Below are 25075 nucleotides of genomic sequence, written 5' to 3'. Positions count from 1 at the left end.
ACTCTCTATATAATTTTTATTCGAGCCATTTACAAGTGAGTTATAGACACAAAACTATGACATTTAAAAATGCCTGTATAGATACTCAGATGGTGTTTATTACAGGATCACAGAAAAACTTAAACAAAAGGAAAAACTTCTTCTGCCCGGTTCTCTCCATTACTGTGACACACTTGCTGTGACACACTTGCTGTGACACACTTGCTACAGTCCAGGAAGCAAATGTGAAAGGGAGGCTGAGTGGGGATTGCAAAATCAGTATTCATGCTTGAGAGTCTCAAAAGCTAATTGCACCCCACAGAGAATTGAACATGAGGGCTCACTCGGATTTGCAAAAGTAGCGAGATAGTGTTGTTTGGAGAAAAGCAGTAGTGCAGATGAGAGGGGTACACTGTCAAGGCTGACAGCAGGCCACATGAGTTTGGGGCTGCCTTAAGAAAAGGGGTGGCTGGGCACCAAGGGTGTGGGCTAAGCACTTCTGTCCTCTGCCTGCTCCATTAGGTGAGTGCTCTTCTCACTGTATGCCTTTCTTCCCATAATGCATCTGGTAGTAAGCATCTCATACCTAATTATGCATAGACATGAGATGGTAAACAGAGGACCCTCCATGTCTTAGTTAGCGCTCTACTGCTGTGAAGAGACACCAAGGCCACAGCAACTCTTATGAAGGAGAGCATGCAACTGGGACTGGCTTACAGTCCGTTGTCATCCTGGCGGGAAGCACGGCAGTGCGCAGGCAGACACGGTGCTGGAGCAGGGGCTGAGAGCTCTACATCTGGATCCACAGGCAGCAGGAAGAGAGAGAGAGAAACTCTGGGCATGACGTGGGGCTTTTTGAAACCTCAAAGCCCACCTCCAGTGACACAGTTCTCCAGCAAGACCACACCTCCTGATCTTTTCGAATAGTGTCACTCCATGGTGACCAAGTATCCACATTTCTGAGCCTGTGGGGCCGTTCCTATTCAAACCACCGCACCCTGTAAAAGGTTACTGCTGAGGACATAGTTTTGCTTCGCTACACATGCACCCCAAACCAGTTCAGGCTGGATTAGCCATTCTATGCTTCATACCCAGGTATCTTTGGGACGTGCTTCAACAGAAGCTGTCTAAATGCGATTGTTGCCAGGGTCAAGGAAAACGATACTGTCGTTCAGAGATGGGAGGTGTAGTGCAGCATAGGTGGGGGTGCGGGGCGTGTTAGAGTGATTCTGAGGTTTCTGGGTGCATTGTTGGGGTGGTGCTGTATGGGCCCAGTATGTGTAGGTCAAGAAACCCAAAACCAAATGGGGTCCCAGTGTATTAACTGATCTCATATGCTTGCCTAGCACACATGTGTTGGTCATGGGTTTTTGTTGTTGTTGTTGTGTGTGTATGTGTGTGTAACACTTGAAAGAATTTAAAAGAGCAATGATTTGGCTCACAGTCGTGGACATTTTAATACATGGCCAGCTTGCTCCATTGCCATCAGGGCAGCATGCAGCATTCAGGGCCTAGGGGAAGGAAGCTGCTTACCTTGTGGAGAGGAGGAAAAAGAAAGGCCCAGAACAAATGTGTGCTTCCTCCACAGCTATCACCTAGTCTCGCATCTTCCGCAGTTCCACCGCCTCCAGCAATGGACTTGGAGCCTGAGTTCACTGCTCCATTGTGGGCAAATGCAGGGGAGACGTGCACCACGCACCCAGGTCCCTCTTAAGCTAACCAAACTGGCAACACTAAACATCACAGCCATCATGGCTCCTTAGGGCCTTCTTCGCAGAGGTGGTCTCTCAGCCTCCCCCCCGCCGTTGACGGACTTGACACTTTCAAAGGCTAGTAGGCAGCTGTGCTGCAGAATGCCCCCAGCTAACCATCTGGGGTGTGCCCCTCAAAACTGATACGTTGACACCTAGTCCTTTCCCTTGGTGATGGTTGTGGGAGGTGGGGCCTCAGGGAAGGTGTAGGGACGCCCTGAGGGTGAGGCCCTGCGCAGGGGCAATTAGCGTCTTCACGGGGGCTAATGTGAGAAAGGGGTTGCCTCTTTTCTTCTTCCACATGAGGCCACAAAGAAAAGAAGCTATCTATGAACCGGGAAACGGGCTCCTGATCTCTTGATCGGCCAGTCTGTAGATCTTGGACTTTCCACCTTCCCGAACTGTGACGCATACGTTTCTGCATTAAGCGAGGCGCGATGGCTTCTGCCTTTAGTTGAAACACTTGGTAGGCTGAGGCAGGAGCGTTGTCTTAAGTTCAAGGCCAACTCAGGCTACCTAATGAGCTCAGGTAGCCTGTCTCAGTAAACAAATAAATGATAAAATATGTATTTTGCCTTCCAGCTTTGTCTATAGCTCGGGTGGACAAAGACTGATGCTCCCCTCAAGATTTCACTGGAGTTGTGTAGTGTTGTTGTTGTTGTTTTTTAACCACTTTCATCTGTCTGATCAAAGGTATGTGCTAGTCACATGATTTATCACTGTGGATATTGACCTTGACTCCTTTGTAAGAAATATGCAGTCTCCTAAAGGCAACATGAGCTCAGCTGGCAGCAGCCTGGATTAGATATTCTGGACAAATTGGGAGCGTCTCACTATCTCTGAATAAAGCAGACCTGAATTCAGCTCCACAGAACACTTACGAGGATGTTTCCCCTGATGGCCTGGACTCCTAGTGTGCCTGAAATAACAGAGGCAATTCCAGATGTGAAGGATTTGTGTAGCTAGCTGCAGGGCAGGCTGGAAACAGCCCCGTTCCTCCCAACTCCAGGGCGTGATGTTCTAAGTCTCTAAATGTCAAGTTAGGTTGGTTTGTTTGTTTTGACACAGGGTCTTGCTAAATATGTCAGGCTGGCTTCAGGCTCGCAATCCCCCTGCATCAGGCTTCTGGATGCTAGAATTTGTAGGCACGTGTCACCATTCCCAGCTTATGTAAGTTGATTTTACACAGTGTGTGTTTTTGGTAGTGTTCATGAGCTAGGAATTGATGTTAAGTCAGAAAAATCTTAGGATCTATTCACATTTTTTAACGTAGGGCTGAGGATATAGCTCAGTTGGTTGAGACAGTACGTGCCTGGTATGTACAATGCCTGGGCTCAGTCCCTAACATCACTTAAGCTTGGACGTGGAGGCAGTGATGGCTCAGTGGGTAAAGATGCTTACCTCTAAACCTGACGACGTAAGTTCAATCCCCAGGTCCCACATGATGGAAAGAAAGACTGAATGACCCTGCAAATTGTCTTGAGACCTCCACGTGCATGACATGGCATGTTTTATCTGCATGTAAATGCATTCACACACCAAATAAGTGTGTGTGTTGGTGCAAGCAAACAAAACCCCCACTGTGCCTGGTGGTACCTGCCTGTAATCCCAATACCAGGAAGTGGAGGCAGGAGGATCGATTTCATTCATTAGTGATTGTGAGGCCTGGGCTATACAAACCCTATCTCAAGCTGGGCACGGTGGCGCACGCCTTTAATCCCAGCACTTGGGAGGCAGAGGCAGGCGGATCGCTGTGAGTTCGAGGCCGGCCTGGTCTACAAAGTGAGTCCAGGACAGCCAAGGTACACAAAGAAACCCTGTCTCGAAAAATCGAAGGTTTGCATGTTTTCAGCTCCATTCTTCAGAGGACCTTAAAAGTGCCCCATACTTACTGGCCTGCCTGCAGGTGGTAAAAATGGAGGTAACAAGGGAAATAACTTATCTCCAGACTGTCAAAATAAAAACGACAGAACCACGAATCCCAGCACTCGGGAGGCAGAGGCAGGTGGATTGCTGTGAGTTCGAGGCCAGCCTGGTCTACCAAGCGAGTCCAGGACAGCCAAGGCTAACACAGAGAAACCCTGTCTTGGAAAAACAAAACAAAACAAAACCAAAAAACCAAAAAACTGACCCTATCTCAAAAAAATAAGTTTAGCACATTATTTGAACTGTGAGGATTCTTTACAGCATCTACATGGATGTGAGAACATCCATATGTCCCCATGTGAGATGCAGCTTTGATTTTTTTTTTTTACTTGTTTAGCAAGGAAATATATTTTATTTAGTAATGATTTAGTTGCCTAGTGATGTTAATGCCTGATTTCATTCGCTGAATCAATAGACCTCTTGATTGTTTGATCTTTTCTGGGAACCAATAAGAAAGCTCAGTAAAATGAATTCCAAATGATTTATTTGTACAGAAAGAAAGAATTTCCTCTTGGTCGTACATCCGACACCCACACACTACCTCACCAGTGACGCTGGGAGGGGACGTTCTCAGCAGAAACTCAATGCCCAATTAGTGTGTTTTAATTTAGTCAGTAGCTTTTCCATCTGGCCCTTACGTGTCTCCCAGAGGGTGGCCCAGACCAGCGTGAAGAACTCTGTTAGGCTGTGACGGGGCGAGCGGGCACCAAGTGCTTCCCCAAGTGCAGGAGCAGGGTCTTATAGGTGGCTGCTCCAGAGTTCTCTCTCTCTTTCCTGGTTTGTTCCACTGTGGATATGACAGAGAAGTCACATGATAAGGATTCTGATGTCACCCATTTTTATACACATAGCGTAGAAGGGAACACTTCACAAAGTACATGATAGAGCAACGTGTTTTCTGCCCAGGCAAACTGAAGTGGACCAACACTCAGAAAAAACAAACACAAAATTCCCTTGATGTATCCTCCTATTCCTCCCTTCTGGGATGGGCTAACAACTGAGATGTAATATGAATAAATTAATTAAAAAAAAATTAAATCTTAAAAAAAAATTCCCTTGATGACTTTGATGCCTGCTATAGCCGAATAAGGTGGGGGGGGGGGGCGGATTCCAGGTGCAATGAATCCTGAACAAAAATTTTGTTTTCCACGTCACAGAATGCTGGTTGTCATATCCAAGTACACCCTATGGTTTTGAATGACTTTTTTTTTGTTTTTGTTTTTTTTGACCTTGTGTTGTTTTTTTTCACATTCCAGAATATGGGCTTACGTAGCTGTCGTAGCCTCTTTCTCTCTCCTTTTTTTTTTTGCTTTTTTTTTAATGTTTAATTTTTAATTTTTTTGAGACAAGGTCTTGCTAGGGTAGTGAGTTTCCAGCTGTCCTACGGTCAAACTTCCTTCACAGTGTCCTCCTCTGTAATAGCTTTGCCACACTGTTGAGTGCGGCACATACTGGCTTATCTCTTAACGTCTTCCCAATCCTGAATGTCACGGTTTGAGCTGATCAAATCCTCTGAAGGCCTGCGTGCTGGACAGTTGCCCCCAGGCCATCCTGCTGTTGGGAGGTGGTGATCAAAACAAAATAGACCCCTTTTCTTATAAAGTTGATCGGCCAGAGTTTTTTTTTTTTTTTTTTGTCAGAGCAGAGAAGCCGACTCACACACTAGACCTGGACAACAAACTGGTGTTCATTGTATAGATTTTATGTTTTTATTTTTATTTTTTATTTAATTGACTTATTCAGATTACATCTTAATTGTCCCCTCACTTGTATCCTCCTGTTCCTCCCTCCCTCCTGCTTTCATCCTATTCCCCTCCCCTAGGTCTATGACCGCAGAGGACCTCCTCCCCATCCATATGGTCACAGCCTATCAGGTCTCATCTTGGTAGCCTTCCTATTCTTTCTCTGCGTGCCACCAGGCCTCCCCACCAAGGAGAAATGGTCAAATGTGGGGCACTAGAGTTCATGTCAGAGTCAGTCCCCACTCTCCACACAACCGTGGAAAACGTCCTGTCCTTTGGCTAGATCTGAGTAGGGCTTCAATGCTTACTGCATGTATTGTCCTTGGTTGGTGCAGTAGTTTGAGCAGACCAGGTTTTATGTTTTCATGAAAGTACCAGTCTCATGTGTCTGTGGAATATTAATTCTGCAGAATAAGGTCCAAATAGGTTTCTTTTGTTGATTTTTTATTTTATTTATTATTATTATTATTATTATTATTATTTTGGTTTTTTGAGACAAGTTTTCTCTGTGTAGCCTTGGCTGTCCTGGACTCACTTTGTAGACCAAGTTGGCCTCGAACTCACAGCGATCCGCCTGCCTCTGCCTCCCGAGTGCTGGGATTAAAGGCGTGCGCCACCACACCCAGCCTTTTTGTTGATTTTTTAAAATTTCAGATGATTAGGAATTCATTATTTTTGTGAGTAAAGGGCAATTGTGCGCCTATGGAGTGTTTGAGCATGAACCCTTCCTAGCGCATGATTCTGATTGTGTTTTTTTTTTTAAGAGAAGTATGCCTTTATTCCCGTGTTTCTCAAATTAAGCTGGCTGAATTGGTTGCTTTGAGAAGTGATTTAGTCGAAGAGACCAAATCTCAGTTCCCCATCTGATTCCTCAGACTCTTCCTTGGCTTCCGCCTTGGCTGGGGCTGCAGCAGCAGCAGGAGCAGCAGTGGTGGCTGCAGCCACAGGGGCAGCAACCACAAATGCAGATGGATCCGCCAAAAAGGCCTTGACCTTCTCAGCAAGAGGGAAGGTGTAGTCAGTCTCCACAGACAAAGCCAGGACCCTCTTGTACCCATTGATGATAGAGTGTGGCATCGAGGCAACAGTTGGGTAACCAATCTGATTGTGTTTAATCACGACCGTCCAGATATAATTGAACACGCCTTAGGCACAGAAGTTCATGACTCAAACCTTCGGTCCTTCCAGGAACCGAATCAGAAGCTTCTCCGTGCGTCTGTAGACACTGCGCCTCAGGATGTCTGTGAGCATTTTACTGTGTCCCACTGTGCCCTTGAGTTTGTTTCCCAGCCATGGAAAATGCCCATGAGAAAGTGTTGTGCAATCACTGTTAGTCACTCCTGTTTCCTGTACTCCCCACTTAATTTCCCTGGTAGCTGGCACTAGCACTCAGGGTGTGCGTTGCTGAGGGGGTAACTGGGAAAACCCACATAAATGTCTCAGATGAGGTTTGGCTGGCTATGAGTCTTGGTGACCTAACCATGTTATAACTAGAGATCTCATCAAACAGAGCAGGAAGGAAACCCCTTGCGCTGCCAAACGCCCACGGAACGCGCCGGGATCCAAGGACCATCATTTGTTAAGAATGGATTCTCCACAGCTTTTAACTTGATGAGGGGCTGCTGGAGTAAGATTTGAACTTGAGTTTTAGATGCAAAGAGATGGCTCTAAGTGGGATTTTAAGGGTCTAATTAAAGGAGAAGGAGAAAAAAAGAGACAAGAGGAGAGGGGACGGGAAGAGAGGGGAGGGGCGGGGCGGGGAGGAGAAGAGGCGACAGGAGAGGGATGAGTGAGGATCCCGCTATGGCACTTGCTGAGCAGCATGGCCCTGCTCCAGCAGGGTGGCCTGAGCCTGACCAATGGAGCAAGCCAAATAGGGGCCATCTGCGGGAGGACCCACGTTGCCACCGTGCTTTTCTCACACCCAAGAACCTGATGGACAGAATGTTTAATACGTATGACATTATGTACACACTCATTATAAGTATAGATTCTATGCAAAATGAGCGTTGTGTTTATCTTCATGGCTGTTACAATGGCCCTGATGTGCTCCGAACCTGCCCCCGTCCTAAGGATGGGAGGTTTTATTGGCTGTAACTTTTCATCACTTCAAGGTACCTTTACCTGTGCTCGTGTTTTGTTTTGATTGTGGTTTTGATCTAAGGATGTGATTAGATTCTGAGCCGGTCTTGGATAACCACGCACCAGTGAGGCATGCACACTCAGAGAAGGGGCCTGCCAGCTGTCTGCTCCTCTATTGCGACTCAGCCCATCACAAGAAGGAGCTCATCATGGGACATTTTCCTTGCCTCACTCCTCCGCAGTCACTCTGACCACTCCTCTAAGGACCGCAGATGTCAGTTGGTATAATCACCCATACGCCACTGAGCAGAGAGTCACAGTTGCACACTTAACAGAAACCCAGATGGCGTAGCAGATCATTGCCCATGGCCTCTCAGAGCAAGAAGACACCGAGTGGACGCACGAGCAGGGCCAACGCCAGCCGTCCACATACTGCTTTACGGCAAGATTATTTTTAAAAGTGTGACAGGAGTATGCTCTAATGGAATGACGCAGAGTGTGGTAGAGTAACAAGACGGTCACACAGTCTCTTATTATCAAGTGTCGTCCCTGTGCTCAATTGTAGGCACCACGCTTTATAGGACCCTATGGCAGCATCACCGTAAACACATGAGGCATGCCCTGTGCTGGAACATGAGGAGGCTTCACGGAGCCACCACTGCTTACGTGTCTGAGGTGGACTGAGGCACCACTGTGTGAGGCGAGACCACGGTGCCAGTCTGTTCTAGTCACCATTTAAGGCAGTGCTATTACATTAACTGGCCCACGAACCGCCTGCTGGTTCTTATTGCTTGGCGTTACCCGGGGTGGAGATTCCATCTGTGAATGTTTCTTGCGTTATCGTCTTTATGTTTACTCCAAGCCATGAAGCTCAGGTCTGCTCTCCTTAAACTCACTCAGGCATCTTGGAATGTAGGCCATGTCTTGACTTCCAGGGTTGGTGTCTGTTCTCCTTTTCACAGTTCCCCAAGACAACACATGACCGGGTGTTGTTGTACAACCAAATCTAGTCCAGGGTCACGACGTGTCTCACCAAGTATGCCTCCAGTCCCAAACACCCCCGCAAAGCTGACCGTGCGTGTTTGGTAAACATCTGCAATCATTTCTAAATTGGAGGTACAATTAGTTCTAAAAACCATGGCAATTGATTTTTTTTTCTCAGTTCTGGTGGCAAGCCATCCAAGGCTGTGCTCCCTATGAGGTGTGAGTAGACTCCTCGCCTCTTCCCAGCCTCTGGCTGTGCCGAGCTATGCCTGGCGTCCCTCGACCTGAGGTTGTATTTCTCCGTCATCTGCCTCCATCCTCATAGGGTCCTTTGTGTAAGGGTCGAACTGAGGGGCAGCAGGTTGCGCTACGGGCACAGTGGCTGTGTTTACAAAGACTGCCCGGTTCTGATGTGTGGGGATTAAAACATCAATGTCCTCTCTGGAGTCCAGTTCAGCCCGTAGCAGCATCTCAAGCTCACGTGCATAGACCTTTCTTTTTATTTTTTTAAATAAATATTTATTGTTATGCATATAGTGCTGAAAAGGGCATCAGATTACATTATAGACAGTTGTGAGCCACCATGTGGTTGCTGGGAATTGAACTCATGACCTCTGGAAGAGAAATCGGTGCTCTTAACCAGCCTGCATAGACCTTTCTTACTAAGTGTTTCCCGGCTCAGCAAGCTGTGGCATCCTTCACACTCTTGCCTCAGCCAGCCACCATGTAAGTCAGCTCTGATCTTTCTCCTCGGCTCACACCCCCGCAGCCAAGTTGTGGGGTCTTTGTTTGCAGTCGGTGCATTGTCCTGCCATGTTTTCTTTTAATTCACAATGTCTCTTTTCATGTTATTTTTATTTTTATGCCAGGTTTACAGTATTTCATCCTGCAGTTTATTTTAGCTACGTCAACTTTGACCTTACTTCCCAGGAGGGTGAGTTAAATTCGGCCTCATTCTCCTTCCTTGTCCAGTTACTCAGTATCCTAACAGTCTTTGTTGAAATTCTACATGTGTTTCTTAGTGTTTACCGTTTGCTTCCTGACTGCTGATGGGCGCCAGCCTCACCTCTCTGCAGTGGCAAACGCTGCCTATTTTATTTACTGACTAGGATCAGATAAGCCACAGGGTCTGTATTGATTATCAACTCTGAAAGTCTGGAAAGTACTTTCCAGGATCCTTGGAAGAGAAATGTCAGCCCCCATTGGTATTACAGATGAGACATGTGGCCTTTCTCTTAGCTCTGAGGTTCGAAGTCACTTTTGGTTTTCATTTGTATATATTTTCTTTAAGTTTTGGTTTGAATGAGTGTGTTTTATATTGTGGTGGTGATGTTACTATAAGATCTTGGGAACAAATGAAAAAGGAAAGTCTATGGTTTAATAGTGATGTGTTTGGGCGTCAACTTGACAAGAGGCCAGCTATGTTGGTTATGTCAACCTGACACAAGTTGAGTTATTTGGGAAGAGGGACTTTCACTTGAGAAACTGCCTCCAGAAGATTTGCCTATAGGCCAGTTTGTCAAACATCTTCTTGATTAATAATTGATGTGTTGAGTACCCAGCTCACCGGGAAGGCAGTTCTGAGTTGTATAAGAAAGCAGGCTGAGCAAGCCAGGAGGAGCAAGGCAGTGAGGAGCAGCTACTGCCCATCTGAAAGGTGTAAGCAGAAATTAACCCTTCCCTCCCCAGGTGGCTCTTGGTTGTGGTGTTTTATGACCATGGGAACACCTTGAGAAACCCCGTGTAATAACCTAATAGTGATGTGATGCTTGGATTTTATTTCATTTAGAAAAAATGTGTATTGGCCACTTCTAACTACCCTTGGTGTCCTTGTTTTACAGATTTCTTTTTTTTCCAAATACTGAATAATTTTTATTTTTTAATTTTATTTTATTAATTTATTCATATTACATCTCAATGGTTATCCCATCCTTTGTATCCTCCCATTCCTCCCTCCCATTTTCCCCTTACTCCCCTCCCCTATGACTGTAACTGAGGGGGACTTCCTCCCCCTGTACTTCTAAGCCTGTTACTGTTTCATGCTTTGTGGTGGTGTCTCTGTTTGCTGTGACAGGGAACTGGCCTTGCCACACATGCAGCATGGCTGGTCCATGGCTATTGCCATCCATTCACCTTCTTCTACAGCAGACATCTTGAAAGCGTTTATAAGGCCAGAAGGTCCCTCTCCCAGGCACCACTCCTAAAGTTGCATATTTTCTTCCAAAGCCTAAAGTAATTTGATGTAGCTTTTTTCTTTCTTGTATCAGGAATTGAACCTAGGGCCCAGAGCTTGCTAGGGGAGTACTTTGCCCCTGAACTGTGTAACACCCCACCCCCACCTCTTTTGAGACAAGATTTGTTGCTAAGTTCCCTAACCTGGCCTTGAACTCCATAACTATTTTAGTCAGGGTCTCGTTGCTGTGAAGAGACGCCATGACCACGGCAACTCTTACAAGGGCAAACATTTAACTGGGGCTGCCTTACAGTTCTGAAGTTTAGTCTGTTGTCATCACGGCGGGAGGCATGGCAGCACGCAGGCGGGACATGGTGCTGGAGAGGTGGCTGAGAGTTCTGCATCTTGATCCACAGGCAGCAGCAGGAGGTTGTCTTGCACTGGGCTGAGCTTGAGCTAGGAGACCTCAAAGCCCACCCCCTCCCACAGTGACACACTCACGCCAACAAGGCCACACCTCCTAATAGTGCCATTTACACACATTAGTCTGTAGGGGCCAAACCTATTCAAACCACAATAGCTTAGGCAGGCCTTGAATTTGTGATCTTCCTGCTCCAGCCTTGCACGTAGTGAGATTATAGATGTGCACCTCCAGGCCTGCCTTTGACGTCATTCTTTTTTGTTGTTGTTGTTTTTCAAAACAGGGTTTCTCTGTGTAGCCTTGGCTGTCCTGGACTCACTTTGTAGACCTGGCTGGCCTCGAACTCACAGCGATCCACCTGCCTCTGCCTCCCGAGTGCTGGGATTAAAGGCGTGCGCCACCACTGCCTGGTGACATCACTCATTTTTAATGGTTAATGAATCTAAAGAAAATATGGGTGGGGGGGGGTTGTCAATATGACGAGTCACTCCTGATTCTCTCTTGCTCTTGTGTTTGGAGCCTCTGTCTTCATCCCACGGTGTTCGTTAAAAACCTACTCTGTTCCAGGTGGCAGAGCTGCAACCTTGAACAAAGTCCCTGCTCTGGAGCAGGATGCCCACATTCCAGAGATCATATTACATCTACTATATGCAGAAAACGTACAATCAAATTAGGGGAGGTAATGGGAATAAAAAGACTGTCTCAGATGGCATGCCCCTTGACCCCCTCATAGGCTGATAATAAGTGGATCTGAAGCAGCCTATTAAAGTGTGTATACAGACTTTTTTGGCAAGAGTACGGCAGGTGAGTGAGAGCTGGGTGTCTTAAGCTACTGCTTGTGGTCGGCTGACCACCTGGCCTGTCCAAGGCCTACAAAATACTCATCTTTGCCACTTTGCCCCTTCCCTTCTTATTGCTGCATGTAGCACCAGTGTCTTACTCTTGGGCAGTGGTTAAACATCACCTCGCCCCCCCCCACCCCCCCCCCCCCCGCCTTATTACTCTCTGTCATGTCACCTCACAGGGCTTCTCACAGCAGTAAATGTGTGCCCCAGCACCTCAGCCAACACTGAGGCTCCCATGTTTCAAAAGCCAAGTTTGTATGATTGTTCTGAACTCTGCGCCCCCTGCCCTTCCCCCCCTCCACCCCACCCACCCACCCCCACCCCCGACACAGAATGAGTAGGCAGGCTTAACCTCTCCAGCTAGGGAGCCTTGCTCAGTCAGTCGGTAAGGACCTCCTTCTCCACTGGGGGAGAGAGAGCCAGGGAAGGGGGCAGGGAAAGCAGCTGGAACCAAATATGTCCTTACCTCTCTCTCCTCCTGTCTCTATCTCCCATGTCTGTTAGCGCAAAATGCGGTTGGTATTCCCAGATTCCCCGGTTGCTCTCTCTATTCCCATGACCTCAACCACGTCCCTGGGGCTCCGTCCCTGTTCCCATGTTGGTCAAGTTCTGACCCAACATACTTTCCCACTGCCTCTTGGTGCTCTCGCCGTGGACTCTGTTCACAGTGTTGACTGAATGGGGCACATGCATCCCTCTGGTCTGTGTTTAAACAGGGAACCATCACAGTCACCACACTGCAGAAAACCTTTATCTCGTCACTTTAGTCACTGCTTCTGACTGTGATGACCAGGTGTGCACACTATACACAGGCACTGGACTAGGTCTGTGCGTCCCTGGGACAGCTGGGCAGGACACACATAGGACACACTTTGCCTTCCCCAATCTCTCATCCTGTAGAAAGATATCTTGACAATTAACCACATAAGAAGTGGGATATAGCTCAAGGCAGATGCCTTGACAAGCATATGGCATGTCCCTGGGTTTGAGTCCTAGCCCCAGCTCCAGGAAAAAAAAAAAGCAAAACTATTGGACTATCTTTTTTTTTTTTTTAATGTAACCAATATACAAAGCCTAGGGTCTATAAAAGTAGGCATTTCACAGTCGTGTCTAGGCTGTTCTTGGAGGATGCCCAAGAACAACTTCTCTGGGAGGTGGCTACCCAGGGACAGTCTGTCCCCTAAGGGACCACAGAGTTTTGCTTGGGTCTACAATCCACCTGGCTTCAAAGATTATCCTTGTCTTTGAAGCTTCACGCCTGTAATCCCAACACTAGGGAGCTGAGGCAGAAGGATTGCTAGGAGTTGGAGGCCAGACGAGGCTACAAAACGAAAGGCAAAACAAACCAGAAAGACTCAAGCTCCGTGTCCCCCTTGCGCCTAGGGGTTTCCATCTGGTGCCACCTAACCATTAACCTGTGGGCGTGGCTTGCAGGAGTCCTCAAACGCGGCCCCACCTTGTGATCCTATTTCTTCTGATGCTTTTTTTCCGAAGATGTGCTCAGGTGGTAGCTAACCTCAGGAGCCTCGTCATGTGCTGAAGATGCAACGCCAAAGATAAAGAGTGCCCAAGGCCTTGGTGATAGGAGCCCTCTGCAGCTGCCACGGGTTCTCCATCCTCTGACTTCTTAGGGGTGACAACAATGCTCCCTTCTTGATGGTGCTGCCGTTGGTGGCTTTCTACTTCGTGCCATTGGATGTACTTCCTCAGGATACAGCTGCCTTCAAGATGGGACACTGAGCCTGTCTACGAAGGATCCACGTGGACTGACAGGGCAAAGGAGGCAGGGAGCACGCACGTCCCACACGACGCTCAGAATTAGGGCTTTTCTCTCGAGGGCTCATGACCTGAGTTCATGATAGGGGTTTCTCAAAAACCTTTGCACTTGACCCTGGTGAAGAGAGCCAAACATAGGGAGCAATGCCCGTAACGATCCTAGCAGCTGACGTGTGCGGTGTACCAGCCAGACATCCTCAGACTCTGTCGGCTCTCATGACCTCCTCTGAGGACAGTGCTCATGTTGGTCCCAGCTGGCTCGGGAGAGGAGGTGGCTCGCTTGCCTGAGACTGCAGTCAGGGACCTGACCTAATTAGTGCACGACAGACAGGCAGGCGGAAGAGTTCTGAGATGTGTCACTAGCATGAGAGCTGATGCTCTGCGCAGGAGAGCGGCTGGGTTCTGTTTCTCAGCTGTGCCAAAACAACGAGGCGTGCCCAGGGCACATTTTCACATAGGACCCCCTCTTTTAGCTGTTTCAGGAACACTACTGAATCACGTGAGTCATTAAAGCAAAAACAAAAACAAACAAGAAAAAGCAAACAGACAAAACCTCTAGTTACTTATTTTCAATTTTTTGTTTTCTTTGAAAAAAATTTTTGCATTTATTTATTGTGTATTTTGGAAGAAAAAGTTACAGCAAGCCAGATGTGGTGCCACATGTCTACAGAGGTAGGAACATCTTGAAATCCAGGGCCAGCCTGGGCTACACAGCAAGACTTTGTCTCAAAACAAAACCAAGCAGCAACCTAAATAACAACAAAAGGGTCGGGCTGGTGGTGCACATCTGTAGTCCCAGCAGACGCAGAGGCAGGCGGATCTCTGTGGTCCACAAAAGTGAGTCCAGGACAGCCAAGGCTACAAAGAGAAACCCTGTCTAAAAAACCCAAAAAACCAAAGAAGAAGAAGGAGGAGGAGGAGGAAGAGAAGAAGAAGAAGGAAGATAGAAGAAGAAAGAAGAAGAAAAAGAAGAAAGAAGAAAAGAAGAAAGAAGAAGAAGAAGAAGAAGAAGAAGAAGAAGAAGGAAGAAGAAGAAGAAAAGAAGAAGAAGAAGAAGAAGAAGAAGAAGAAGAAGAAGAAGAAGAAGAAGAAGAAGAAGAAGAAGAAAGAGTGGCCCTTGGCTGCAGATGCTTCCTTCTCCATCAGTCCTTCCTGTGAGCCAACAGTGTGCTTTCCAGTCGCCATGACGACCTTGCGTGCACATCCATGCTTACTTAAGCATTCTGGTCTGCTCACCCGGGGAGCCTCTCCTTTTCATTTGAATTAAAGGATCTGAGACCAGGCACTCAAGGGAGTTTGTGTTTGTCACGGTTCAAATGGAGAGCTGAGGTCGGGCTGGGCAATAAAGAAGCTCTCAGGCCGGGCGTGGTGGCGCACGCCTTTAATCCCAGCACTCGGGAGGCAGAGGTAGGTGGATCGCTGTGTGTTCGAGACCAGCCTGGTCTACAAAGTGAGTCCAGGATGGCCAAGGCTACACAGAGAGACCCTGTCTCGAAAAACCAAAAAAAAAAAAAAAAAAAAAAAAAAAAAAAAAAAAAAGAAGCTCTCAGAGGCATGAGCTGAAGAGGTTCGGGGAGACATTTTAGGCAAGCTCCTGTGAGCCTGTTGGGGCCTTGGGGGCAGGCATTGTGCTTCTGTGTGTGTTGTTTCACTCAATCCTCGCACCGTCTCTCAGAGTAGGTACAATTATCACCACTGCCAAGGTGCGGAAATAGGCTGTCTGAGGTTAAGCAACTGGTCCAGGGTTCCTGGAGTGGCCGGCTTGACTCCGAAGCTTGTGTGCTTCTGCGTGTTCCCATAAGGACTTAGAAACAGCATCTGTTGCTAAAAGAGACCACTGCTGGCTCTAGAAGACTCTTTCAGGGACCTCTTTCATCTTCTAGAACAGCTTTCTTTACTGTTTTGCTGTCTTCCTGCCCAGTAAATGTTCCTGCTTTAGACATGGTTGCCTGCTGCTTCAGAGGACAGGACAAGAGCCTCACTCAGCCCATTGCTGTCCTGCAAATTGCAATTCCAGCTTTACCTTGGGGTCTCCGGGGAGAAGGCAGACAAAGCCTCCTTCTCTGGGTCTAACTGGACTAATTCAGACTTCGTGAGAGGAGGCTGTTGCCAGCTTTGGGGGAGGTCGGCAGCAGCTTTGGGGGAGGTCCACGTCCTGTCTTGGAGACAGTAGGTTAATACATGACCCTGGGGCCTGTTGTCCCTGCTGTTTCCAGTATGAGCTTTTCAGATGTCGCCTTTGCGCTGCTTTCAGGGTACTTAATTTAGTGTGTTTGGTAGCTTTCAAAGGTTTTTATGACTTAAGTGTCCGTGAGTTAGTTAAAAAATAAACCAGCCTTTGATTCAGACAAGGCAAAAATCTGCTCACTTTCCGCTGAGATGGTGTTAAGTAGTGCCTCTCCAGTGGATATTTATAACTGTTTCCTTTAGGTAGAATTTGAAAACTGAACTGATTACGGGCCAAAGACACAATTAAGAAAGTTTTTCCTAAGTATGATGTTTCATGTGTGAAACATAATTGGATTTTCTCCATACTTCAAGGAAAAAGGAAGAAGAGCTAAAAATGGAGATTCTCATGGCATTTGAATTGTTTCATCAAAATCAAATCTAAACTTGAAAAACCTATTTAAAATTAATGTTTTCAAAAATAAGATTACAGAGTTGTAGCCTGAGCTGAATTTGAACTCTTGGGTGCTTTATCAATCCATACCTAAGCATGGTGTCACAGTTTGTGCATGCAGCCCTCCACCAATGAGGCTGAGGCAGGAGGACTTACTGGCTGTGCTCTCTCAAAGGGCTGGCGGTGGGGCTCAGTGACAGGGCACACACCTAACACGCCCAAGGCTTGGGTTCCATCCCCAGAAAGGAAGCAGGAAAACTAGAGGTGTTTTGGATACAGAAAGGAATTCTCTATTTTGCTTACTTTGAGGAGATCTAGTGGAGGCAGAGGCAGGCAGATCTCTGTGAGTTCGAGGCCGGCATGGTCCAGGACAGCCAGGACTACAAGAGAAACCCTGTCTCAAACAACAACAACAACAACAACAACAACAACAACAACACAACAACAACAACAGCCACTCTAGATGTTGTCAGCTGGAGGAGAAGGGTCAGCGAGGAATAATTGGCCCCCATAAGAACTTAAGTGGGCCTGCTGAGAGGAATTTGCTGTGAAACTCCTGTAAATGTGTGGAACGCCCTTTCCCTAGCACAGTTGTCTCTGACCTCACTGGCCCTTAAGCCTCATAGCTATTTGGTGATCAGGGTCTTGATTGCAAGCCACCCAATGGCTTAATCTCTCCCTTCCTCCACCCCTCACCTGCCCTAAGCTGTAGCTGCTCATCTGGCCTGTGCACGGGGCCCTCACCTCAGACCTCCCTTTCTCTAACCCAGCTTTTGCACCAGCTGCCCACGGTGCTCTCTGCACAACAATCCTCTCCCGTGCCAATCTGCCTTCTCAAACCCTTCCAATGTCACGTCGCACGGTGAGAGAAAGACAAGATGAGCCACAGCCACAAACCAAAGCAAGCTCTCACGTAACCCTGCCTTCCTAGGTAGCCGAGCCTCAGGGACAAGCCGATATATCCAGTCTGTCCTTTTCCTTCACAGTCGGCTCTTGGCCTCCCTTGTTCTACAGAGTCCACCCCGACTCCCCATGGCTGGATGCCACCGTCACCTCCCTAATTAGCCTTCCCTGGTGCTGTTTCCCTCCCCCACGCCTCCTCTCAGCTTCTGATCCACCCAAATCCCACGCATTGCAGGTATCAGCTGGGTTACAGCCGCTGTCATTCCTACCCCTGTCTAAGGATTGCCTTTTCCAGTGCTGCACAGCGGGCTCCCATATCTTTCCACTTTGTTTCTAACCTAATTCTTTCTTGAGTTATTTCCTTAGGATAAATCAATCAAAGTAAAATTATCAGATCAAAGGAAATGATTACATCTTTGGATACTAATTGCTAGTTTACCATCCAGATCAATTGCAGTAATTTACACTTCCTCCGAGGTGTGTGTTTGTCTCACCCACGTTTTGCTGTTAGTGAGTGCCTTGCTTTTGTTTTTAATCTTTTTTCTCAATTTCATAAGGAGAGAGAGAGAGAGAGAACAGTTCTCCTATTTGTATTTCCCTGAAATGCTTAGTTTTATTTTATTATTTTATTTTAATTACTTTATTACTTTGTTTATTTATTTATTGGTTTTTCAAGACAGGGTCTCTCTGTGTAGCCTTGGCAGTCCTGGACTCACTTTTTAGACCAGGTTGGTCTCGAAGTCACAGTGACCCACCTGCCTCTGCCTCCCAAGTGCTGGGATTAAAGGCGTGCGCCGCCACCAGCTGGCAAATGCTTAGTTTTATTAACAGTCTATTCAGATTGCAACGTAACACTTGAAATTTCCCTTCTGGAAGTTTTAGTGGCCCAAAGCACATGTGATTAAGAAAAATCACAAGACTGTAAACTCCAGACTCTAAGGATCTTCTTTTAAGAAGGGCGGTTGCCTAGGGGACGGTCCAGTGGGAGAACTGCTTACTAGGCCAGCACACCCGTAAACACACTACTCGTTTTTTAAAAGAAAAGAAAAAAAAAGGACAACATGATTACCAACAGTTGGAATCAGAACCTCTCAGTGGATGGGAGGTGTGGAGGGTTCTAGAAGTAACACAGGGTCCTGGGGTTACTTAAGAGACAGCCACTATACTGTGCAAGCCAACAGACATGGTGGCAGAGCAAAGCCTGCTTAGACAAGATGCCTTAGGAGACTAACAAACAGCTTTGCAGCAGAGGACAGTGCTGTTTCCGTAAGTCGTGTCGCCGAGTCCCAGCATGATCGGCTTTGGACAGAAGGATGGTGCGCAGGCTGGCCTACAGTGGTTAGTGAGACACAGCGATTTTCCTGAAGGTGGACTCTGAGGACTTGCAGGCAGGAAGGGGTTAAGCTGGGCGCAGGTGAGCGGGGAGGACTGGGGCCAGGGCTTGTTAGAAATCTTGTATTTCAGGTTGGACTGGACTTGGGAATGGCTGTTCCTTTGTTCAGGGGCAAAAGCACTTTAGATCTGGCTGCGCTCTCAGCTCTCAGCTTGTGGAAAACGGACTATAGGCTCTTTAGCTTTAGAGAGTGAGGCGGGCCTCCGAACCAGACTTTACAAATCCCAGACACCAGTGCAGGGGTTCCCCAAGGCTACACTGCCCTGTGTAATTACAGTCACCACAGAGGTAACCGAAGGAGCCTGCACCAGTCTGTAGCCTGTAGGCAGTGTGGAAACTCTGTGCGGGACACACTGTGCACACCTTCACACATCTGCCTGGCTACTTTTTTTTGCCGTTGTTTATTCCCTTTTCTATTTCCCGAAACGATGCTAAAGCTAAAATGATGTCTGCATTGCTGGGCTCACTGTCAAACCTTTCCCCTCCACTTTGATGTTTAGAAATTCATTTATTTAGATTTCCCCAATATCAGCACTCCACACCATTGTGTTATGGAACGCCTTCTTGTAGCAGCTGCTCTTCAAACATTGCTTCATGCCACCTGTGGCTAATTGCTTAAATAAAAACAACACAGAAAACAAAACACAACACGTGCTCCTCCTCTCTAGGGCACATTTTGTTCCAGCTCCCAGATAAAAAAGGGTAGGCGGCGTGCTTCCTTCCTACCTTCACCCCTCTCTTACCTTCAAAATCAGAAATGCACCCTGCCTAGGGGTGGGGGCACACGCCTTTAATCCTAGCACTCAGGAGGCAGAAGCAGGCGGATCTCTGTGAGTTTGAGGCCAGCCTGGTCTACAGAGCAAGTTCCAGGACAGCCAAGACTACACAGAGAAACCCTGTCTTGAAAAATAAATAAATAAATAAAAGGGAAGAAGTGTTAGGATTCTGCTTCAGTCCCGCCTACTTGTGATGTCATTGCCTATCTGCCACGAGGGCGTGGCCCTGCCCAGGGTCATATAAAAGACAGATCCTCCATGTCATCTCTCTCTCTCTCTTTCTCTTTCATACCTCTTTCCCCTTTTCCTTCTCCCCCCCCCCCCCCCCCCCGTGCTCATTTAATAAGCTCCTCTACAACATAATATCTGAGCCTTGTATTCTATCATTATCTCCTTAAACAAATAGAAAAAGAAGTGCAGGCCGCTGGGTCACAGCCTTCGTCTCCACTGTGCTTGGAGTGGGCTGTTGGCGGACGTGACCGCCTAGGAACTTCGCCAGGAGCACAGGCTCACCCTTCTTTCATTCACTTGTGCCTTGTCCTGGAAATGTCCCTGAGCTGTGATCTGCCGTAGAGCCAGCTCCTGGCTGTAGGGTTGTGTCTCCTCCCTCTGCCGACTCCTCAATCAAGCCTTGGGAACAAACTGGCAGTAAATTAGCTCATGGGAAATAAGACATTTTATTAGGTTCCTAAGTCTTATAGAGTGCACACATATATACACACATGCACACACATATGCATGTATACACACTCATACATGCATACACACATATACATGCATATACAAACATATTCACACACACAAACATGCATACACACATAAACATACACATACATACATAAACACACACATATACACATACACACATATACATGCATACACATATACATGCATACACAATACACACATATATGCACTCATCATACACACATATGCATGCATATATATACACATATACATGCATACACACATATACATACACATACATACATAAGCACACACATATATACACATACACACATATACATGCATACATACACATACATAAGCACACACATATATACACATATACACATATACATGCATATACACATATGCATGCATTCACACATATACATACACAAGTATAAGACCCAAGGCTTTCTAGAACTAAACAAAGGGACAGGGGTGTGGCTTCTGGGGGAAGGAGGTGGAACAGGCATGGAAGACTGGATGAGGACCCCTTGGGGTGCAATGAAGTCCCGAGGTGACAGCTGTCTAAGCAGATATCACAGTCCTCTCCCGGCGAACAGAGCAGTTTCCCCTCAGGGGAACAGCAGTGCTATGGATTCTCCCTGTGCGCATGCTCGGCTTGGTCTCATAGACGGGTGTAACGTCGTCAGAGAGACTGGCTGTGCGCATGCTCGGCTTGGTCTCATAGACGGGTGTAACATCGTCAGAGAGACTGGCTGTGCGCATGCTCGGCTTGGTCTCATAGACAGGTGTAACATCTTCAGAGAGACTGGCTTTCAGTCAGTGCTGTCGCTGAAGCTTCCCTGGAAGATGGGCTGAAAGCAGGATGAGCAAACGCGACTGGGGGAGGGGGATTTCTCGGGGAGGGATACTTTGATCTCTCTCAAGTTATGGCGCCTACTCACTAAGCAGGAGAGGCAGAAAGTGGAGAGGAGAAAGAACTGGTCGCGCAGGAGGGCAAGTTAAGTGAGGAACTTGCGGTTTCAAGAAGGCCACACGGGGAGGTCCAGGCACGGATCAGCCAGCAGACTTAGCTCTCTCTCTCCTTAGCTGGGCAGGATTGCAGCTTACAGTGTGAGTCTGTTCTGTCCCCTGTGAGATGGGGGGTGCGGGTGCTCTATCGTCTCTCCTGTTTAGGTAGTCGGATGACTTAATCATGAAAGCTTGAGGAAAAAAACCTACCTGATCGAAGATGACGCTTAAGTACAAATACGCACCAACCACGTACCTCCTGCTGTTCCGGTCTAAGCCCTGACCTTCTGACCTTCTGACCTTCTGACCTTCTGACCTTGAACCTCTCCTTGTGGTCCCCCCCCCCTCAATGAAGAACAAATGCTGAAGAATGAGGGTGTTCACTGTGGCTCAGTGGTCCAGCCTGGTCAGCATGGGCGCCATCCAGCACACAGAGTCCTGTGGTCATGTTTCTGTTTGTCGCCTTCTCTGAAGTCAGGGTCCTCTGTGACCTCGGCTTGCTGCTTACCTTCTGGCAGCTTCCCTCACCTTGCCATGGTGCTGTCATACTGAGCTTCTGTCACCTGGGGAGCTGCAGCTCGGGTCTCCAAACCCAGCTCTTGCCTGGGTCAACTACACTGGTCTCAAATGCCATATCTTCACAGTGACCTTTTCTGACCCCTGGACCAGACAAGTGTCCTTGGGATGTGTTTCTGGACATATGTCTTTCCTGCCACCTGTCATCCCCAATGTCCCTTTAATATCCGCTAGACTGTGAGCTGCTGGGCACCCCAGCACAGTGGGCCTCTCTGTTGGCTGGGAAGAGGTGTCACCAGCTAGCCCCAAAATCAGAAATGCACCCTGCCTAGGGGTGGGGGCACACGCCTTTAATCCTAGCACTCAGGAGGCAGAAGCAGGCGGATCTCTGTGAGTTTGAGGCCAGCCTGGTCTACAGAGCAAGTTCCAGGACAGCCAAGACTACACAGAGAAACCCTGTCTTGAAAAATAAATAAATAAATAAAAGGGAAGAAGTGTTAGGATTCTGCTTCAGTCCCGCCTACTTGTGATGTCATTGCCTATCTGCCACGAGGGCGTGGCCCTGCCCAGGGTCATATAAAAGACAGATCCTCCATGTCATCTCTCTCTCTCTCTTTCTCTTTCATACCTCTTTCCCCCCCCCCCCCCCGTGCTCATTTAATAAGCTCCTCTACAACATAATATCTGAGCCTTGTATTCTATCATTATCTCCTTAAACAAATAGAAAAAGAAGTGCAGACCGCTGGGTCACAGCCTTCGTCTCCACTGTGCTTGGAGTGGGCTGTTGGCGGACGTGACCGCCTAGGAACTTCGCCAGGAGCACGGGCTCACCCTTCTTTCATTCACTTGTGCCTTGTCCTGGAAATGTCCCTGAGCTGTGATCTGCCATAGAGCCAGCTCCTGGCTGTAGGGTTGTGTCTCCTCCCTCTGCCGACTCCTCAATCAAGCCTTGGGAACAAACTCTCTCTTTGAGAATTGACCCTAGGGGCCTACATTGTGACAGGTTGTGTCTAGGCTTCATCCAAGGAGCTTTCAAGAAAACTGTGTGTTCTCAAGTGACACTGTTCTCAGGTCTTTAGCTCGACAGCGAGTATTGGTCGTGGTCTCTTAGGTTTCTAGAATTCTTTCACAGCTGAGTAGCATTTGGTATTTACTTCGACCCTAACAAATAAGAAGACAGTGTGATGTTAGGAAACCATCATTGGTGCGAGCAGAGGAAAAGCTCAGCCTCTGACTTCTGCACTGAAAATGTACTGAGCGGACAGGATTCAAAGAACAAAAGAAGTGCATTCCGATGATGTTTGCCGCTCAGCCAGCTGTGTGTTGTGTCCAACTGTATAAGGCCAAAGCTGAGCATTTAGTATGCGCGTGGGGGTGGAGGTGGGGGTGAGGGGAGGAGGGCAGTGAGGCTCGACAGGAGGCCAGGCAAGCGTGGATCCCTCCTAGGTTGGGTGTCTGGAGCACAGACAACCATTGGCCAGGAGGCCCCTGGCTCTGACTGACTCTGGTCCTTGCTAGTCTTGCTCCCACTGCTCCAAAGCAAACACGGGTCTCTGTACCTACAACGCTGGCCAAGAGCAGGCACTCCTGTAGCCCTGACTGATAGATACCCTGAGGCTGGGGCCTCTCTTCCCTTCACCCTGGCTGCTCTGCTAATAACCAGGCTTGTTACCTGGACTGGGCAGCAGAGAAGAGGTTTAAACCAGATTCTTCCCCTGGGTTTTCTTTTTCTTTTTCCTTTTTTTTTGGGGGGGGGGTGTTTTTTTGTTTTTGTTTTTTTGTTTTTTTGAGACAGGGTTTCTCTGTGTAGCCTTGACTGTCCTGGACTCACTTTGTAGACCAGGCTGGCCTCGAACTGACAGCGATACACCTGCCTCTGCCTCCCAAGTGCTGGGATTAAAGGTGTGTGCCACCACTGCCCAGCCCCCTGGGTTTTCTTAACACATATTACTCAATTGCTACAAAAAAACAAAAACAAAAACAAAAACAAAAAAACAAAACAAAAAACCCAAAACCAAACAAAACAAAAAACTTGGAAGTCTGGCACAGTTGAATTGATCTGTTTAAATTTTCATCACACACCGTCCTCCCTTGGTGTCCTGGGGGACTGGATACCAACAGCCACGTGCTCAGATCCCTTGACAAGATGGTGTGGTGTTTGCATGGAGCTTGGGAGTTACTGCTCTACCATTACTGTTTAGGGAGTAGTGGCAAGGAGAGGCTGTGCATGCTCAGTGCATACATAATGCCTGCCCACAAATGTTCTCCAACCAAGGATGTTTAGAACCATGGTCATAGAACCCACAGTACTGAGTGCCGACTGTATACCCCTAGGTGTGGTTTTTAGCTACTTCCTAGAAGAAGAAGAAGGAGGAGGAGGAGGAGGAAGAGGAGGAGGAGGAAGAGGAGGAGGAGGAGGAGGAGGAGGAGAAGAAGAAGAAGAAGAAAGGCCTGAAGAAGAAATTAATTTGAGGCCTAGCTTTTATTCGCTTCTCTCTCATGCTAACGATGAGACACCAGGCCTGTCTAGAAACTCATTCCACGACAGGCTCTTACTTTCCTCCTTCTGCATAAGCCAAGCCTCCCCTTCCTGCAGAGGCTCTGGTTCCAGATTACTCTAGAAGCAGGAGTAAAGTGCTGGCCCTGCCCCCAGGACACCCCTTAAGTGGCTCCAGTTCAGGATCAGCACAGGAGGCTGGCAGACCTGCAGAGGGACAGGAATAAATACAACTGTAAACAGAGAAAGGCAGAAATCACGCACTGTAGGATTGCGCGCATCTCTCAGTCTAGAGTTTTACTTAGTTTTAGGATTAAAGCAAACACAGACAGTATTGCAGCTCTGTGAATACTCCCAGCGGGCCTCTGGCTCACTCTTTGTCCATCTCCTTTCCAGCCTAGCTCCCTCACGGTATAGCACTCACACAACATGGCAGTGAGCATGTGTTGGGATCACCGACCCAGGAAGCTTTGTTGAGAGGCCAGTCGGTCTTGGGTTCTGCTTTCAAATGCAGAGAGGGCGGCTGGATGGGTGACACACTGCCCAGATATGAGTCATTTGTTCTGTGCCTTGAGGAAGAATTGGAAAAGCCACAGCAGAGTCAGGAAAAATGCCAAGTTGATAGGATAACTAGACCAGAGCCGGGTGTGAGTTTGACAAAATGTGTGGTCGCAGTGGAGGCCAGCCAGGCTGCGGACCGGCCATTGTTTGGAAAAACAACTGCGACATTAGGCGGGCAAGACAGCCAAGGGGGGACTTGCCAAGGGGCTGGGCCTGGGCCAAGTGCCCTCTTTAGTTCACACTGAGGACACTAGCGTCTCCCGGCACGTCTTGTCTATTCTTGGTGGTGCCAACCAGTGGAGGAGAGAGACTCTAGCACAGTTCATAACCAAGTGTGTTTTGTCCTGGAACTGCTTGGTTTTCAGGAAAGACGCCGCTTGTATTTTTGAAAACCGATTTGAAAGTTGGATTGGGGAAACAAAGTTC

General features: G+C 47.8%; 1 long non-coding RNA gene across 1 annotated transcript; it reads right to left on the bottom strand.

Moving 5' to 3' along the window:
- Nucleotides 1–20772: 20772 nt before the first annotated feature.
- On the bottom strand, nucleotides 20773–21409 carry LOC311599230. The gene is made up of 3 exons (XR_014779825.1): nucleotides 21286–21409; nucleotides 21009–21195; nucleotides 20773–20918 (listed from the first exon to the last, which is right to left on the bottom strand). It is a non-coding gene; the product is annotated as an uncharacterized lncRNA (long non-coding RNA).
- Between the last annotated feature and the right edge of the window lie 3666 nt (nucleotides 21410–25075).

This window comes from Acomys minous, assembly GCF_964271855.1.
Source record: "Acomys minous genome assembly, chromosome: 6".
NCBI classification, from domain to species: Eukaryota; Metazoa; Chordata; class Mammalia; order Rodentia; family Muridae; genus Acomys; species Acomys minous.
This window is presented reverse-complemented; position numbering and strand designations above follow the sequence as displayed.